Source organism: Ambystoma mexicanum, chromosome 9 (genome assembly GCF_040938575.1).
Source record: "Ambystoma mexicanum isolate Mex_15411 chromosome 9, UKY_AmexF1_1, whole genome shotgun sequence".
NCBI classification, from domain to species: Eukaryota; Metazoa; Chordata; class Amphibia; order Caudata; family Ambystomatidae; genus Ambystoma; species Ambystoma mexicanum.
The window spans coordinates 1,073,620,948-1,073,639,272 of NC_090931.1; the positions used below are offsets into that span (position 1 = coordinate 1,073,620,948).

Sequence of the window (18,325 nt, forward strand, 5' to 3'; positions counted from 1 at the left end):
CAAGAGGGTGGGGGGGGGGGGGGGGTTGATGACGGGATGTCCATTGTGTCATCGCCGCCGTCGTCCGTCCCCGTCACAGTATCCGTCGCCGTATCCTCCCTGGGGTCCGGCGAGGGGGATGAGGGGTCCACAGGCCTCGTGGGCACGAAGGGCGGAGCGGGGTGGACTCTCTTCCACTTGTTCAGAGGGCTTCCCGACGGGCCTGGTTCCGGATCCTCTGTCGGGGTCCGTGGTAACCTCATCCTTATCTCAGTACATAAGGATTGGATCACCAACAAAATGGCCGCCGAGCTATCCTGGGGCTCGGGTAATGGCTGCGACGGACTGGTTGGCTGCTCCACTGGGCCCTCGTCGTCGCCATCTTCGATCACATCAACGAGAACCGTCCCCTGGGATCAAACCTTCTCGAACCTCTCGTTGAGGCCTATGAACCTCTCGTTGAGGCCTTTCACGGTTTCCACCGGATCCTCCTCGGAGGCTGAATCCGAGTCCGTAATGGCCACCGCCCCCCCCCCCTTTTTCCGCCAGGGTCTTCACAGGGGTCTTAACAATGGTCTGGAAAGAGGATTCCCTCCACGGCGGCAGGGAAACTCTGGGCTCCGAGGCCGCCTCCACTGGCGTAGCCTCTGACGACTTGGCCATCGCCGCTGCGACAACCTCGATAGAGGCCTTTGCCAGGTGGATCAAGGCCCTCACCACCTTAGGTGAGTCCTGGGCCTTCGATTTGGGGGGAGGGTCATCGCCTCGCTCCCCCTCAGCTCCCTTCAAGATCGACCGGGGCCTCTCCAGAAGCTTACCCGGGTTCTCGGACTTCATCTTCCCCGAACCAGAGCGCTGGCTCGTGGTTGATCGTGCCGGGGAAGTCGCGCCCTGCCTGGCAGCCGAGGAGCCCGACCTTTCGGCGCTCCCGGTGCCCGCGGACTCGTGGTGCTTGGCCTTCTGTTGGGCCCCCCTGCGGCGCCCTCATAGGACTTAGAAGACCGCTCAGACTTTTTCTTCGCCTTCTCACCAGCCAGGCGGCGAGGCAGGAACGACAATCTTGCTTGGTCCATTCCGACAGGTTCTTGCAGAATGCACAGTCCTTCTCCACGTGCGTCTTGTCCTCATGAAGGCAGTAGAGACATCTAGAATGCTCGTCCTCCTCGAAAACATTTTGCAATCCGCATCCTGGGCAGCTCCTGAGCAGCTTGGATCCGGGCGTCAAACTTCCCTTATCCTGGGCCATGTCCGTTGAGGTAGGCCACAGATCTTCTGGAATCCTCCAAGAAGCATAACTCGACGAAAACTTCACCCTTGAGGGGCGTAGAAGAATTCCGAAACGGGTCCCTGTTATCGGAAGTAGAAACGGTGGAGCTTGAGGCTCGATTAACCGAAAAAATGAGAAAAATCTCCTGAAATATGTGAAAACGCAGTAAAAGCTCGAGAGCTAAACACAAGGACTCCCAACACTTGAACGTGTGGTAAAGATCTGAGGATGGCTGCCAGGGGAGGAGCTTAGGTAGAGGGCAGTCATTGGCTGGGGGCAGTATGACCCAGAGATCAGTGATTGATTACTAAGAAAGACAGATCAGAAACGAAACTGATACTGATTTTTTTCTTTACCGAGGATTCCCGGCCTGACGGGGAATATTCAGGAGCATGTGAATCCATGCCAGACCCCATGCTGGAGAAGTTCTTTATCCATGTGTCAGTGGGTATACTAGTTCAAAGCTTTCGGTTTGCTGTCGCTTTTGTTTCCTGTACATTTGTTTCTTGTTTGGTAGTTTTATGCACAATTTCTGGATCATACGGTGGTGGGAGAAAGGCTGCAGCTGTATGACATGCTAGCCTCACTTATGTAGGTTGCTGTGCTTTGGGTCATTCCTTATTGAGTATTTGACATTTGTTGTGAGTAGGTTGTATAATGGAGGTGACATTGTGATAGCGTTTTGTGAGTAGTTCTAACCAAGTGTATTAAAATCCCATTTAACTGTTTAAATGTAAAGAGATCTTCTGTTCAGAATCCTTTTTGAGTGCCACAGTTTTGCTATGAGTTTATAAAGATGCTAGTGCGCATTTGCTTTTCTCATAGTACCTGGAAACCAGTGAAGGCTTTCAGAGCTGGATTGATGTGGAGTAATGGATAGTGTGCGACGAGTGTGTGATCGGGCTAAACCACATTCAAATTGAACTGTAAAGTTAATGTTTGTCCCTGGTGTGAATTTACATTGCATTTCAATGTGTGTTTAAATGTATCATATTTCAGCCAATTCTCTGCCTCTCCGAGTGAGCCCTCCCAACGCAAGTAACCTCAGCTCCCTTGTAGTACAAAGTAACTGGATAGCAACAAAACTATTGTTTCCCACGAAGGAAGGTTAATTTTACAGATTGCAAATGGATCAAAATGTGGTTTTACTTTGCCACCCAGCCCAAAATTTGAAACCCTATGTGCATGGAGTTCCCTCATTAGGAGGCGTTCTTGCAGAAGATCAAACTCCTAAACTCAGCCCTACCTATAAGGGGTGCAATCAGCCACTTCAACTTTCTAAAAATTGGCAAATACAAAAAAGAAAACTAGGGAGCACTCAACAAAAAATGGAGAAACTGCACATAGGAGCCTGTCCCCTGCTTTCACCCACCCAAGTCCACGGATACGTTTGGTACAGTACTGCCACAGGAAGAACTATTGCACCAAGAAGTGAACAATGAGTGCTGTTTGGCCAAGGACGCTGGAGGACTCTTTGCTCAAATAACATTGGACTACAGATATCTAGCAAGCAGAATTACCCTCTTATTAGGAGAACATTTGAAGTACTCCTATATCTATATTGGCCATGCCCCCGCCCGCCAAATATCCTTCAAAAGCAACAGGTCACGCACACCAAGGAGCGCAAAACGAGTGCCGCTTGGCGGTGAAAGACGATAGAGTTTTTGTTCCATTCATGCAATCTTAAGTGCTATAAAGAGTTCCTTCTTTAGAGCGTGTTACATGTACAACTTCTGATTGTGTACTTTCATTGACCTGGTGCCAGAGAGGTTCGATTGAGCTATTGTTGCTGGCAGAGAAGGTGCAATAAAACAGTTTAAAAATGAGTATTTTGACATATATTTGCACCCGAGTGTGGCAACAATTGTATGACATTCATTACTCACGTGAATAGCATTTCTGATGATTGTATCTGCCTAGATTCACATGTTGTACATATAGTCTGCCATCAGTGGTGGTCGCAGAGTATTCCATCTCGTCTTTCGAGGATCAAAAGGGGGCACAGACATGGGCGTGCCAGTAACTCTCTAAAGTGGCGTGTAGTGTACCCAAAATCCCTCATGAGTAGAGGTCCCTCCAATTGTATTTTTTCGGCCGTGAGGGAGCCTTAGGACTATCGTGAGTGAGTACAGAAAGAAATAGTAAGATGTCTATGTTCCTTCCATCTGAGCGGGGAGGAAGGGTGGGCGCATGTGAATCTAAGCAGATACAAACATCAGAAATTCAATTACGGTGAGTAATGCACGTCTTCTGGTGCTTGTGAATCTGCTTAGAATCACATGCTGTGCATAGACTAGCGAGCAGTACCCGGAGTTGGAAGAGGGAGGTGCGAAGGAACAGTAGTGAAGGGATGTCTTAATACCGCTCGTCTCATCTGAGAATCAGACCTAGAGTGAGTATATAGGCAGTAGTGTTTTGTAAAGGGGCGTACAGAACTCCAGGTTGCCGCTTTCCAAATGGACTCGAGAGGGACATTTGCAATGAATGCTATGGAGGCCCCAGTGCCCAGAGTAGTGTGCGCTCGACTTGAAGGGCTTCTTTCTGGCACATTAGTAGGGTTCTGGAAAAAAGTGGGTAGTTCTATTGATTGGTTGACATGGAACTTTGAAATGTATTTGGCACAAACTGTGGGTGCGTGCACAGAACCACCTTATCTTTGTGGATAGTGACAAACTGGTATAGAACTGAAAGGGCCTGTAGTTCACCAGTCTTGGCAGTAGGTGAGTGCTTTAAGGCTAGCCTTATGCATTGGTTCAAAAGGAGATGCCATAAGTCTGATTAGTACCACATTTAGGTCCCATCTGGGAGATGGGTTTGAAAAGGGGCAGGGGGGTGGGAGTCTAACCCCTTCAATGAAAGCTTTGATTACTGGGATCTTCCACCACAACACTTTCTGCTGGGACGTGTTATATGCTGAAAGTACAGCTAAGTGAATTAAAAACTAGACCAGAGTCAAGACGGTGAGTCAGGTATAGTACAATATGAGTAGGAGTACACCAGATGACGAAGCGTTTCCACTTATTGGAGTAGCAATGACTGGTGATAGGCTTTCTTGCTTCTCCAAGTATCTCCATGCATCCCTCCAGAAGGTGGCGGCGCCTGAACTCTGACTTCAGGAGCCAGGCCGCCAAGTTGAGTGTGCGGGCATAGATGAAGTGTTTCACCGTTGACCTGAGATAGCATGTTGTATGGGCAAGGAAGTTTCATTGGAGACGAGATAGACATCTCCATCAAATGGGGGAACCAGGGCTGGCGGGCCCACATCGCAGCCACAATATCATGGTAACTGGTTCCTGCTGCATCTTGTGCACTATCTTGTTGAGTAGGGGAGTCTGGCGGGGGGGGGGGGTTTGGGGTAAACCCATTTCCCTGACCATGTTATCCAGAGACTGTTCCCCTTGGAGCGGTCCGGAGGGTACCTGGAGGTGTAATCTGGGCATTGAGTTCTCCAGAGTTGTCAACAAGTCTATCTCTGGGAAGCCCCATTTTGCAAAACGTTGGAGACGATGTCTTCGTGTAGTCTCCATTCGTACTCTGTGGGTAGAAGGAAGTCTCTGCTGAGCATGTCTACCAGAAGATCGAGTACCCCTGGAACGTGTTGAGACAGGAGGAACATCTTGTGTTTGAGATCCCACTTCCAAATGTTCTGGGACAGTTGGGATAGCCCTGGAGAGTGTATGCCCCCCTGTTTTTTCACCTAATACATGGCTGTGGTGCTGTCCGTGAGGACCAGTACATTGTTGCCCTGCAACTGTCTGAAAAGCTTTCAGAGCTTTGAACACTGCTAACAGCTCCAACAGATTTATGTGGTTGGATGCTACTGCTGGGGACCAAATGATGTGCGCCGTCTGCTGAAGGAGGTGAGCCCCACACCCTGTGAGAGATGCGTCCGTAGTGAGAGTGGCTACTGCTGCGGGGGGGGGGGGGGGGGGGGGGAGTGAAGTTCTTGACCTTGAAGAGGTTTTCCCTCGACCACCACTGCAGAGAGAGAACAAGGGCTGCCGAGACAACTACTAGATCGTCCCATTGCCCACTGGCCTGACACCACTGGCTGCTGAGACACCCTTGCATGGGGCGCATGCGTAAACGCGCGTGAACGAACAAATAAATCCAGGATGCCACCATTCTTAACAGTCGCATGGCTTTGCGTACTGTCACCTCTCGACTGGCTACATATTGAGGGATTTCACACAGCATGTTTCGAACCCTCTCGTTGGATGGGAAGACGAGGCAGTCTTCTGTCCGAATTAGGGCCCCTAGAAATTGCTCGATTTGGCTGGGGTCTAGGCTGCATTTTTTCTCGTTTATGGAGAATCCCAGACTGAAGAGTAGGTCCATCGTCCTTTGGGTGTTTGACAGGCATGTTCTGTATGAATCCCCTGTTATGAGCCAGTCGTCGAGGTAAGGATAAACTGGGATGGATTGCCTGCGCAGGTGAGCTGCTGCTACTGCCAGTACCTTTGTACATACCCTTGGAGCTGAGGCAATGACAAAAGGCAAGGACCTTGTACTGATTAGTGTTTGTTCTCCATCATGAACCTTAGGTATTTTCTGTGTGCCGACAACATCGAAATATGAAAGTATGCATCTTTCATGTCCAATGTTGCCATGTAATCCCCTGTGTTAGTAGAAGGATTACCTCTTGTAGCGTTCTCATTCAAAACTTTGTGGTTTGACAAATTTGTTCGCTGGGCGCAAGTCTAGCATAGGGCGCATGGTTAGATCCTTTTTGGGTACAAGGCAGTACACTGAATAAATACCCTTGTTTACCTGTAGAATGGGGACGACTTTGATTGCGCCATTTTCCTATAGGATCTTCAGGTTTTCCGGTGTCAGGCGCCTGGACTTTGGTGGTCTGAATCGAGGGGCCAGTTGAACTCTATGCAATAACCGTGGGCAAAGGTCTTTAACACCCACTGGTCTATGGTAATCCCCTTCCATGCGTGTAAGAATTATGTTATACGTCACCTGACCGGGGAGGCATGGCAGGGGACCTGGATCTGCGAGTCATTTCTGATTGGAGGCCAGGGAGCCTCTAGGGGTGGCACTGCAACCCATTCCTTTGCCACAGCGCTGTCCTATAGGCGGATACTGGTCTGAGGCAGCTCACCCCTGTCCTGAGGACCACGTGTTACCCGTTCTGTATTGGTTGTGTGGGGAACATGGGTAGGAATGTCCATGAAATGAGCAGCAAGAACTCACACCTCGCTGCTGAAAGGGCCTTTGAAATCTTTAAACCAGATAAACTCAAAGTCATGTTCTTTTTTCTCAATTTCTAGTGCTTCATCTACAGCTTTAGCAAACAGGTTAGCTTCTTCTACCGATTTATTGATGAGAAGTTTGTGTTTCTGGCTTGAACCCCGAGTTCTTTAACCTTCAAAAGGGTACCATGGGGCGTGGCCTGGAGCTGCTTTGATCGGTATGTCTGACTGAGAGCTCCCGCCTGGCCCAATACGCTTTCCGCCACAAATGCCGCTTCCAGAGCCCGCCGCAGCCCGCAATTGAAATCTCCGGTGGGGGAATCCCTCCAGCAGCCGCTGGTCAAGCGGGTCCCTGCTCAGACCAAATACAACTTGACACGGACCCTCACCAGCCCCGGGATCCACTCAGCGGTAAAATGGCTGCCGCGTCTCCACAGCCCAGAGGCCTTCCAGGAGGGGGAGGAGCGGACATAACATTACCGCCTAACAGCCGCCGAGTCGAGTAGGCCAACCCCAGCTTGCTCGCTGCCTGCCGTATAATCATGCATCCGAACCCATAGTCTGCCTTTTGAACCAGTTCGGCGGAGCACTCGCCCCAGCCCCTGACCCTGCCCCTGCCGTTACGGCGCTCCCCAGCAGAGACAGAAGGATCCCCAGCTTCCTATCTTCCCCCGCCCACTGGATTCAGTTCGCTATCTCCCGCCCGTCTCCAAGTTTCCCGATACCGGTGCAAAGACTGCTTCGCCTGAATCAACGCAATCCCTCAGGAGGACTCGTCGCCCCTGGCACCATCACTCATCAACCCTTCCCCGACCCTCGCCGAGGCCGGGTGCTCCGACTTCAGCCCCGTTCGCCAGGGGAGACCCCTGCATTCCCCATTGGTGGGGCATTACACTCACCTGCTCTCCCAGTGCTCCCGTCCGGAATCTCTGCCTCCCCTGCTTTGGGTGCCGGACCTCCGGGAAGAGGCTCCAGCACACGCAGACCCGGCTCTCTCCCGAGGCAGCCCCCTCCAGCAATGGACGCCGGGGACCCGAGACCTACCGGCCTCCCGGAGCTCGCCACCATCGCCCCACTTCCCGCCCGGACCCAAATATCCATGCACAGCAGCAGGGCGACCCGGCCATAACCTGCCAGAGCCATCAAAAGGTGCTTAGCCCGCCCACCACCCCTGCCGCGGACCCACCCACTGCTCGCGCTGAGGGCCTGATCACCTACTCCGGCTGCCTGCAAGGTCCACCCGAACTATTCTCCCCCCCCACCTCTGCTATCCGCACCACACGCATCGGCGCCCCCGGGCACCAAGGACTCACTATCTACGTGCCTGCAGGGACAGCAGACCCGATCATCCGCCCAGGCTGTATCGGGCATGCAGCCACCCCCCCACCTACATGGAGCCTTGCCACCCATCCGACGCCCGCACTTTCTGCGGATACCCAAACAGCAGCCCGCAGCACCTAGGGAGAGAAAGCTGCTCCCCAGAACGACCTCCCAGAGGAGCAGGAGCACCATGGGGCGGCAGACCCATACAGCACCGCAACGGTACACCAGAACCTGGAATACGAGGCGAGGAGTCGCGGGGGGGTGGTGGGGGGACATCCTGGCCTGATCTGTGGGGCTCCCTGGATCTAACACTCAGACACAAAGGCCCAATCACCAGGAAAACTCAACAGCAGGTCCCTCTGGACCTAAACCTAAATCAACACATCCCCCTCCCCCACCCCCAAATCCCAATCTCGCCACTGCTGGCCAAACACTACCAAGGAGCATAGCACAGCTCGCCTTAGCCGGCTGCAGCCGCGGAGGGGTGCGGACGTCTACCACCAAATCCACAATTCCACACGCGCAGCGATCGCTGGATCACCCATACAGAAGCTAATCCGCTCAATCTCCATTCACGAAATGTCTAAAAGCGGAAAGTCAGCAAAACAAACTGACATTGCCGCCCTCATTGCTACCTCAGCTGCTGAAAGGACTAAGAAAGCTGACCCATTGGAGGACTCCAACAAGAACAACATCTCCTCACCAGTAGCACCGGAGCCCGATCTGCCACAACCAGGGAAATCCGAAAAAGCACCGAAGAAGTCACCAAGAAAATCAACTCCTTAGATAAAAGGGTGGGGGAGGTGGAGCATCGATTCACCGAAATGGAATCGGAGGTCTGTGACCAAAGGTTTGAAATTGAACACGATAAGGACGATAAGGACAGAATAACAGCCGTTGAGTCGAGATGCAACATACTGGAAGCAAAACAGGATGATTTAGAAAACCGATCGTGAAGGAACAACATCTGGGTCGAGGAATACCAACCTCCATCCCATAAGCAGAGCTGAAATCCTACATATCGGACCTCTTTAGATTCATAATTACCCTGCCGGATGACTCCCCCCTGGAGTTAGACTGGGTACACAGAACGATCCCAAGAAAATCATCCACGTTCCCCCCAGATGTGCTGGCTAGGATTCACTTTTTCAAAATAAGAGGATATAATGCGGGAAGCTAGACAGATGCGACAGATCACCTTCCGAGGATTTACGATCTCACTTTACCAAGACTTAGCTAACTTGACCCTCCAGAAACGGAAAGCCTTGCGGCCCTTGACAGTCTGGCGGCAGGAGAAGAAAATTCCATACCACTGGGGATTCCCCACTTCATTAAAATTTAGATGGGAAGGATCACAGAGACAAATACAATCTATGAAAGAAGCAGAGAAACTCATGGGCCAAACAAGAGCAGAGGGGGACTCTGAATCAGAAGTAACAAATCGCCCTCACCGGGACAACTCTCCTGGGAGAGCATGGTCTAAGGCCAAGAGACGGCGCAGACTCGGGGGCCCTCCGAACAAAGACTGCGATACGGGATTACCCCGGCAACGGCCCCACGGCCTGTTAGCCCTCACTCCTCGAACAAGGATCATTTAAGGCCGACTACGAATCCTCCTGTGCAAAGTTAAGTTGCGCCCAAACAATCGAACTGAAGCGCGGGCAGCGGCAGAGCATCACCATGGTTCATTTTGGGGGCCCAGTTGGCCAACACTGAGCGTATTGGTGCCACGAGTTCCCTAGTGGCAGTAGGATGTTGTTTCTCCTACCAGTTCTAAGTTGGGGGTTGGGGGGGGGGGGGGGTGGTGGGAGAGAATGGGACCTAAATGGACAAACCCAAAGCTATGGACATTAATCTTCTCCAGGTCTGTCAGTTTCCATTTCAACGCAACATAAAACAAAATTCACTTCAATTCACCGCAAAAGTCGCCTCCAGACTCACACCAGGGTGGGGGAACAAACCTTCGAGGCATTCTCATCACAACAGAGCAGGCGATGGCTGAGACAAACAAAATAAGAATCCTCTCCTGGAACATCCAAGGGATGAACTCACCAAGAAAGCGCAGATCAGTTTAACATCGATTGGATCATTTATCCGGGGACATCGTGTTACTTCAGGAAACCCATCTATTAAAGGAAGACTAACACCGTATAAACTTCAAGAGATTCAAGAAAACTTTCTCGCCTCATCAGGGAAGAAAAGGGGAGTAGCAATATTACTTCGCGACAAAATCCCGCTGTCCAAGATCACAATAAGGAGAGATCCAGAGGGCTGCTATCTCCTACTGAAAGGCTTCTTCGAAGAGCTCCCCATCACGATCGTTACAATTTACAGCCCCAATACATCCCAAAGCAGCTTCATCACGGACATTCTTCCGATCATCTCAGCCTTCCGCAAAGGCCACCTGATCGATGGGGATTTCAACTCCATGCCAAACACGCAGCTGGACAAAACGCCCCCCCCCCCACACAAGCGCAGACTTCACACAGGCCCTATCCCTAGCCAAACTATTCAGAGAACCAGAGACCGTAGATGTATGGAGACTAAATAACGATAACTCACGAAACTACATGCACTACTCCATTGTGCACAAGGGCTACTCAAGAATAGACTTCATCTTAATCTCCGGAATACTGTTCCCATGCGTTAATAGCTCAGAAATCCATACCTGTATGATCTCCGATCACGCCCCAGTATCCGTGAACCTAGCCATATCAGGCCAAAGAAACCCTCCCCAAAGGTACTGGAAACTAAATGACTCCTCTTACTAGACATTAGCATCAGAGCCAAAGTAGAGGACTCAATTTTCAAATACCTTAAGGAGAATACCATTGAGTTCTCCCCTGTCAGCATAATCTGGGACGCAATGAAGGCAGTGATCAGAGGATTTCTGATCGGGGCAGGAGCGGAACAGAGAAGAATTTCAAACATATCTACATCAAAACTGGAAAAAAAAGGTGGCCCAACTAGAAGCCCAGCTAAAAGCTCGCTACACCAGGAAAACCGAAAGAGCCTTGAGGAAGGCAAAGACAGCCCAGGAAATGCATTGTGCCGACCGGACGGCCAAATCACTAGCATATACAAAACAGTTCTATTACAATAAAGGGAATAAAGCAAATAGAATATTAGCGCAGAAGCTAAGGGCGATCCGAAGCCGAAATATTCTCAAGCTACACGTGGAAGGCGGAAAGCGGATCTACTCTGAGACGGATAAAATCAATGAACTAATGTGGTATCATAAATCCATAATGTCCGGAGATCCCACGGCCCTAGATGACCTGAAGGCGCTGCCCCTCATAACTCAGCCCAACTAGAACCCCTGGAAGCCCCCAACGGCGCCGAAGAAATCAAAATCCATTAAAGCCCTCAAATCTACCGCCCCTGGCCCAGATGGTCTTTCCGCAAACTTTTACAAAAAGTTCGCCAGAATCTTGGCACCCCAACTAGGTGCCTTATTTAACTCGTTCCTATCCACAAGATCAGTCATGAAAACAATGGCCGAATCGATCACAGTCCTACTACACAAACCCGGGAAGGATCCCAAGCTACCCGACTCTTACTGCCCGATATATCACTCAAACAACGATGGCAAGATCTTCGCCAAAGTATTAGCTAGAAGACTGGGGCCGGTCCTCCCATTCCTAATCTACCAAGATCAGACGGGGTTTATCCCTGGTAGAGGAACCCACGATAACATCAGGCGAACGATAAACTTAATCGAGATCGCCCACAAAACAAAGATAGAGATGGCGGTGATCTCAGATGCCCACAAAGCCTTCGACCGGGTGGACTGGGGCTATATCCAAGCGGTCCTTGAACACTTTGGCTTTGGCCCCAACTTCACCACAATGGTTATGGCCAACTACCAAGTTCCCACCACACAACTTCGAATTAACGGCACCAGGTCAGGTCACATACGCATCTCCAGGGGCACCAGACAGGGTTGCCCACTATCACCCCTAGTTTTCGCCCTGTCCATGGAACCCTTCGCCGTTAGAATTAGACCAAACGAGAAGATGAATGAGATTTCGGTGGGTGACCAAGAATACAAAATAGCGCTATACGCTGACGATGTGTTAATTACCGCCACAAACCTAGCAACATCCCTGCGGGCATTATGGAGGGAAATCGGGGATTTCGGGGCCCTATCAGGATTCAAGGTTAATCTATCCAAATCCTCAGCATTACCCATTAACCTCCCCACCCAAGAAAGATGCCCTTACCCCACTTTCACCAATCCAATGGGCTAAGGGTGCAATTGAATACCTGGGGGTCCAGATCACTAAAGATTCAATGCGACTTTACTCAAATAACATCCCACAATTAATCAGCGACCTGCAAAACGACCTTAAAAAGGTGGAAGCAGCAGGAAATCTCCTGGTTCGGGCGAATCACCGCCGTCAAAATGAACCTGATCCCCAGATGGCTATACCACTGCACTTCCAGTACAGCTCCCAGGCCCTGCCATAAAAGCTTTACAAAAGAAAATACTAGAATTTGTTTGGGGGGGAAAAAACCTCGAATTAACAAGCGAATTATGCTGAAGTGGAAACGACAGGGGGGCTGTGAGTGCCTGACCTGGCCAGATATGCCCTAGCCGCTCAATCACCACATGCATTTTCCTGGGTGCAAGAAACAGACCCTCTGAAATGGAGGCAAATCGAAGAGTCCTGGTGCCCGGTCCCATTACCCGACTTCCCACACCTACCAAACAAAGGCACAGGCAAATAGCGGGCCCCTATCAGCCACGGCTGTAACGACCCATTATTGGAAAGCCGCAGCTCAGAAATGGGGCATACGATGCGCCTTGGGACCCCTGTCCCCCGTCTGGAATAATCCTGAATTCTCAGCGGGAAACCCCCCGTGGGACTTCCAAGCTTGGGCAGCAGGGGGCCTAGCGAAAACTAGCGACTTTCTAGAAGAAGGCTCACCCAGCACGCTCGAGAGGTGCAAAGTAAAATTCAGAGTGGGGGAGCGAGAAAGATTCCGCTATACCCAAATCAGGCACTGGATGTCCCACAGAACAAAACAAGAAAAATGCTCTAGAGAACCAACAGCGCTGGAACTCGCGCTAACAACGCCAACCAGCAGAGGCAGGACATCTACTGGCTCCTAGACAGATCAGACCCCGCAAAAAAAGAAAGATATACGACAGAGTGGGAAAAGGATCTTGGGCGAGAAATAGCGATAGAAGAATGGGGGAAAATATGGGCCAGACTGCACAAAAGCTCACAATGTATCACGAACAGGGAAGGGGGATTATAAACTCTGCTACAGATACTATATCACACCCACTCAAATCCATAGAGCCAACCCAGATATCCCAGATTCATGTTGGCGCGGCTGCCCAGCCCCTGGATCACTACTCCACCTGCTGTGGTCCTGCCCAAAGGCAGAAGCATACTGGATGGAAGTCCTTAAACATATTAAAGAAATCTCCGGGCTCTCCATACCCTGGGACCCAGGAATTGTCCTTATAGGTGAAACTGGAGATGGCGCATTCCCGATCTCAGGACAAATACCCCGCTTATGCAACCACCTACCGCTAGCTGCAAAAATTGCAATGGCCCAATTATGGAAAGACAAAAGTGGCCCCTTGATTGCCTTATGGTGGGCCAAATGCTGGGACATAGCAGTAGCCGGGAAAATCACAGCAATACGATCAGGCTCCCTAAATAGAACCCTAAATATTTGGGACCCATTCATGGACTACGCGGCCAAATTCCCAGCTCTCACTAGGAGATCCCCACTCACCAGATGGCTCCAATGCAGCCCACTCTACTGAACACTGGAGCTCCTCAAATCAAGCCAAAGCCGAAGGGACACCTTCCCGCGACCAAGATGACACTGACAAGGGCCAGGAGATCAGCAACAACCCCACCCCCAACCTACAAACCTCCCGAGAGAGACTTTATCATGAATTAACGTATAATTATTGCATTGTTGTAATGAATATATCACTTTGAAAAATAAAATGTTTTGAGAAAAAAAAGGGTACCAGGCCAGAGTCCTCCCTGCTGTCTCCGCAGCATCTAGGGTGTTCTTAAGGATATTATGATTTATCTGCCCCCCCTCTGACACAACTGCGAGCAAACGAGAACGTACTGGTTTGGGGACCTCCTGCAGGCCCTGCTGGAGCAGGTTCCACTGAACATCGCAATAGCAGGCCAACAGTGTGGTATTGTTGGCAATTCTGGTGGAATAGGCTGCGGCAGTAGTAGTGTCACGCTTTCCCAGGGCATACAGTTTTTTGCAGTCCTTGTCCAGCGGTGCCTCACCCGTGGCCAAGGGTACCCCCCACTCTTTCTACTTGTAGTGACGAGTGAATCTGGGGTGGCATGCGCCCGAATGTAGAGAGGGTCTGTAAAGGGACAAAAAAAAGTTTCTCCACCCATGGGTTCACAGCCCTTGTTTGTGATGGTGTCAGTAAAGAAGGGGCAATACACGTTTTAATGGAGTTTAGTAAAGGTATAGCCTGACTGGCAGGTAGCTTCTCCTTCAGAATATCATCCACGAAGTCAGAGTCTTGCACTGCTTCTTGTGTGGCAATTTGGAAATGTTCGGCCACTTTTCAGCATGGCATTAAATGTCATCTTGTCATGTACAGGAGATGCCTGTCTAAGAGGTGGAGGGTGGAGATGCGGGAGGATCCATACATATTGTGTCTGGGGTATTGGTAGACTACATCCATGGTGGGTTATCCCTCACAATCTGGGGCCTGGTCAGTGGGGTCCTCAAAGGTATCATCTTCCTGTAATAAAGGGGTGCAGTGGAAGCTCTTCCTGATCCCTCAAATTAAACACCTCATGAAGAGGACAGGAAGTCCGCTGAAATGTTGACACAGTGGGGTAAGGTCCTCCTCACTAGGGCTTTCAGGTGTAAACCTTTCTGAAAAGACTACACATTTTGCAAGCCTATTCATACAACCCTCAAACCTATCCCTGGTCCATAACGAGGAGCCAGAGGGGCCTAGAGCAGGAAAGGGCTCCTCTTGGGGGGGGGGGGGCTTCTACCTGCTTAGACAGTCGAGATTTATCTGCGAGGGTCTTAGATAGTGGCTGGAGGCTCTCAGAATAGTCTTCCTGCCTTTTCCAGCCTGTGGACGCGTTTTTCGACATGTCTTTGGGCTTATTGGATGCCAAAATAATCTTTGCGAGACTCTCGCGGATGTTCGGCGTCTCTGGGAAGGGTTTCGGCTGTTCTAGTGGCTTCACCATAGTTTGACGTTGCCGAAACTTTTTGCATCGACGCGCTCTTGAGAGGCATCTCAACGGCCTTATTAATTAGGGTGCTGACGCCCTGGTCAGTGGAATGCCCAGACGCATGCCGCTTACGCGGTTGCGGGGTGGGCTGACGACACCATGGATCGGCGGGTTCCATCAAAGAAATCGGCATACCCACTGGCATCTCGGACTGTCTGGAAGAATCAGTCGAGGTGGTAAGGGGGGGTTGTGTGTTCATCCTTGTGTGAAGTGGGTGCGTACCTGTCGCCGGGATGTACCCTGCCCATAGAAGAACCGTCTGTCTGCCTGCTGGGGCCGGACGGCTCGGAGCAGGATTGCTCCGATGACAGGTCGTTGGCATCCGTATCAGAGCCACGGCCATCGCTCAACTCATCACTCTCAGTGCCTCTGGCGGCAGGGGAGCTACCCTCGGCCTGCATCATGGCGTAGGCCGCCCCACCATTTAACTTGACGCTCTTCAATTTTCTTAGGACGCAAGAGCTGACAAGACCAACAGGACACCTGGTCGTGATTGCGAGGGAGACATTTATTGCACCTTGGGTGCGTGTCGTTCCAAGGGTACTTGCCTTGACAAAAAGGGCAAAATTTAAAAAGGAGTCCTGTCCATAGCTCAGGTTTATACAACGGCAAAACCAGAGGTGCAAAGAGGGGAGAAGGAAATACATTCTTGAAAAGAAATAGGAAACCCCCAGACCCTACTCTCCCTACTGTATAGGCCGGCCAGAAGGCCTGGCCACGGGGTCGACAGCGTCGACTGGAGCACCAGCCGTCGAAGTCCGGGGTTGTCTTCCACAATCTTCGACGGTGGCAGATAAGTAGTCATCGATGAAGGGGACAAATATTTGTAAGAGCTCTGCATAAGGTGACCAGCTAGCTAGGCAGAAAAACACAATCTGAGGGACATCAATGCGAGAGGGATTTTGGGTACACTACACGTCACGTTGGGGATAGTGTTACAGGCACGCCCATGTCGACGTCCCCTTTTAATCCTCAAAAGACAAGATGCAATACTCCACGATTACCACTAGATGTCGGACTATATGCACAGCATGTGATTCTAAGCAGATTCACAAGCATCAGAAACTAGAATACCTAAATATTTGATTTCAGGCGATGCCGGCAATCTATTAAAAAATAAATAAAATAAAAAAGCAACTTAGAAGTACATCTCATGGTTTGGGGGAAGCAACTAAAAGAATATGGGTGCTGAGTTAGGAATAATTGAGTTGGTTTGAGAGAAAAGAGGGGACCCCAGTAGGTGACGGGAAGAAATCACCTCATTTCTAAAACCAGTCAATTCAGTGCTTCAAAAAGCATGTCCCAAGGTTCAATTGCCAAAGATAGCCAAGAGCCAGTTGAAATATCACCTATTGATGCTATTGATAACTATGCTAAATGTGGTTCTTAATTTGAGATAAAACTATTGATGGTTCTTATGAGAAAAGTGCATCTACCAAGTTTACCAGACGACACAGTGGTACAAACGAACATAGAAAGATCTCCTGACCTAGTCACAATTGATTCGATGGCATCTGCCTCTTCTGACGGGGGACAAATCTTTTTCCTCCTCCGACACTTCCAATGAGGATGTCCACTACGAACCTCAACACCACGATTTTAAAAGGCCCTCTTCGCAATATGTAATACGATGTTTAAACAACAAAAAACAATGGACGAGGGTTTAACCATGTTGGTGGATGTGGTATTAGGTTTATTTTTATTTATTGCATTTGTTATACGCCCAGACCCGGGGGTATCCCGGCGTAGGTTACAGACAGGCTCGAATCTTCTGGTTACAGTAAGGCATGAGAAAACAATTCATACAAATTTGTTTACAGTGCATATAGGCCCACAGCATAACTTCCTAATAAGACAGCGCTCAACAGAAGCACATTCTGAAACACATCCTGCGATACAACGCTTAGAATTTGACAGTGTCGACCACCCAAAGGGTCTTAACACTTGTCGGCTGACCATCGCGTCATGACATTAAAACAATTCTAATTTATCTTGGATGAATTACTTCATGTTTTTTAATTATCAGCTTTTTAACTGCTTAAACAGTTATTTTGTAATCCTAAAGCGGCAGAGAGCAGGATAGGAGTATGCAGCTTGCCACCAGACTTACCTTTTAGAGGTCACAGCGCATTTCAATAAGGATCGTACCCGTAACTTGTCCTAGTATTGGCATTAAACAAATCTGATAATGTGAATGAAGCAATGAAACGGCTTTGAGCCGAGTACATTAAATGGATCGCTGTGTTAATCAGTACGTGCTAACAGATGTAAAGTTACTGAGAGCAGGCAAACTATGAGCACCAGTTAGAATGTCTGCGCATACACGTGGGAGAGACGCAGGAGTAATTGGTGGCGTACAAGACAGCCAGTTTACCTAAAAGGAACATCGTTTCCCTGTTTCTCCCGGCTCTGACAGGCTCGGGACAGGAGCCTTGTTAGTTGATCTTGGTAGTGGGCAGGCTGATGCCAGCTGGTGTGCCCTAATAGGTTAAGACCTATTGGGCCACCAATCCGACACCAATGCCAATAACAAGTACACAGACAGGTGAGGGGAGCTCTGATTGTAGTGAGCATCCTGATAGTTATAGACCTGTGGTAGCCCAGGGAGACGTGGAAGAGCCTATACTCACTAGGCATGATTCTATACTCCCTGTGCATGATGTGGATGTTTGAACCGCTGCCCAAAATGATATTCTGTAATCCACTGGGGTGGAGGCTGATTTACCATTTAGCATTAACAGTGACCAATCCCAAAATAAGAGCAAGAAATGCAAAACAAAATAAACCAATCTCAATATAGCTAACAAAAAGATTTGACGATCCAAAACACCAATGGCTCTTGCTGAATCATCATTAGAAAGAGTGGGCTGTATTGAATCAGCTGATGCCTTTCCATTGATCAATGATGTTAAGACTAATAAACGACAAGGCAGAAGAGGAAAACAGAATCGTAATAAAGACATGGGGCAAGGCCCTCTGGGAGCATGGTTAACTAAAATACCTCAGATCATTGAAGCTAAGAACAAAGTTACATTCGCTCAGAGATAGAAGATATAGAGGGAACTAGGAGGAATATGGCAGACGAGAATGAGCTCCAATGTATTGGGGAGGGACCAGAATAGATAATTATGAAAGATTGCCTTTTAAAAATAAAACAAAAAAAACTTGAAAGATCTTACATGCAGAGATGAATACATCCATCAAAATTACTGATCATTTTTGCGAACGCTAGTAGTCCCTTCCTAAATACAGTGTAGCTCATACATCAAAGAGGATAGCTCAGGGGCAACGTG

At 49.7% G+C, this 18,325-nt stretch overlaps 1 protein-coding gene across 13 annotated transcripts in view; it reads right to left on the reverse strand.

Moving 5' to 3' along the window:
* PKP4 (plakophilin 4) overlaps positions 1–18,325 on the reverse strand; it is a 1,672,883-nt gene that overhangs the window by 766,826 nt on the left and 887,732 nt on the right. The window lies entirely within an intron of this gene.